We start from the raw sequence: 2015 nt of genomic DNA, 5'->3' as shown, positions 1-2015 counted from the left end.
GTTGGGTATATTTAATTTTGATTTTTAAAATTATCAGAACAGTTTTACATTGAGGTAATAACAGAAATAATAATTTTACAATAAATTGAGTACATATTTAAAAATTTCATTTATTATTTCTTTATTTTAATGAGTGCTTTTTTAACTTGGCATCAAAGCTAGCCGTGAAAGTTTAATTGCAAATTGAAAGCGTACAATTGCGAACACAGAATTTGTACGATTTGTCATTCAACGGACATAAAAATGTAAAACTAACCTCACTTTCGGTTTTTGTAATTTTTGTACTGACAGAAAAAAAATGACAACAAATCAAAATAATTTATAACTTATGGTTATAAAAACACGTATTCTGGCATTATTGTTTCGGAAAGTCGACGCCAACAATAAATTTCAACTAAAACTTTGAGATTCAGTTTCAAACGTCAATCATAATGTCAATAAAACGTGACTTACAATGACATTTTTTGAATTGAAATTAATTTGATATCCAAAATTTCATGTCTGCCATTGTATTAGAAATTGTCCGTTTACAACAAACTCATAATCACCGCCACCAGACGCCAAATTAAAAAAAAATCACCCTTATTAGTTCTTTTATTAAACTAATGGTAGATTTATGCTTCCATATTTAAGATTTATCATTTAAGAATCAACGGATTTGACATTTTACTAAATTTTCGAATTCATACTTCTAAATTAACCAAAAAGTACTTAATTTAAGGATCTCGTATTTTACACAAACATTGTTAAATTAATGACCATATAGGCACAGTTCTGCTTATGATTGAATTCAATCACGTTAAATTAAAAAAACAAATAAAATAAATTTAAAACAAAACAATATTTCCTGATTGTTTTTTTCATACAAGTTAAATAAAGAAAAGGTCAGTTTTGTAATAAAAATAAAGGATTTTTTTTATTAATTATTATTATTACTAATTCAAATAAATGTAAAAGCACCAGAGCTTTAAAACATGTACAATTGCGAGCATTAAATTTTGGTATGTAATGTCATTTTGAAATATACACAGGCTACTTTGAAATTTAATTGAAGCCATCTGTTTTATTACTTTCTACATAATGTAACACACTGTATTATTATTATTAAATGTAGGCTACACGTATTTTTTTTCTTTTTGTGTTAAAGCTAATAAGATATGTAATTAATTGTATTCCAATGTTATCAAACAATTTGATCGTTAAAGCATCGTCAACAATACAGTAAAAGTATTTAGAATTGGTTCAGTATTTACAAAAACCGATCGAAATGTACTCACTTATTTTTATTCTCTTAATGACCCCCGTGTTTAGTATCAACTACACAAATTTCAAAATTACAAATCCAACCAAAAGCGGCACAAATATTCTCATCAACATACTCCAAATATACTCCGAATTTTATTTAATTGTACACGTGGATAATACTACTCAAAACTACGCATACGAAATTCTTTCAAAATATCAAACTTTCACAACGATTTACAACAACGACATGCCAGGTGGCAAAAATATAACAAGACCAAGAAGCCATCAATGTCTCAATTTAATTCTTTTCACAAATCCAGAGAAATTTTTATTTTACTTGAACATGCAACATAACGTACGTTCTCATGATGTTCTTATTTTTCTAACATCAAATACTGAAACTTTTGGGAATGTGACAATTTGGAGAAATTTACGCCAATCTGGACGAAACATCATAATTGAATTTGGTTTAGAAGTTAAAGTGTTTACTATATGTTTTTATTGTGGAAAATCCAGTGGGAAATTAATTCTTTATCAAAAATTGCAATATGATGGTTACGTTTCAAGAAATTACTCCCTCGATTTACTTCCAAATGATTTTCAGGATTTAAAAAATCATGTATTCAATGTTGTGTACATTGATTATTTTCCCTACATTTACTGCAAACAAAAGAACAAAACTAACGACGAAACAACGTGTATTGACGCATTCGGTGCCGAATATTTATTACTAGAGAGTTTAAGTCGAAAGCATAATTTTACTTTCAAAC

This window comes from Tribolium madens, unplaced genomic scaffold (assembly GCF_015345945.1).
Source record: "Tribolium madens isolate multiple individuals breed KSU strain unplaced genomic scaffold, Tmad_KSU_1.1 Scaffold_7;HRSCAF=85;Tcas5.2_LG10, whole genome shotgun sequence".
NCBI classification, from domain to species: domain Eukaryota; kingdom Metazoa; phylum Arthropoda; class Insecta; order Coleoptera; family Tenebrionidae; genus Tribolium; species Tribolium madens.
The sequence above is the reverse complement of the archived record's forward strand: the minus strand, read 5'-3'. Positions refer to the sequence as shown.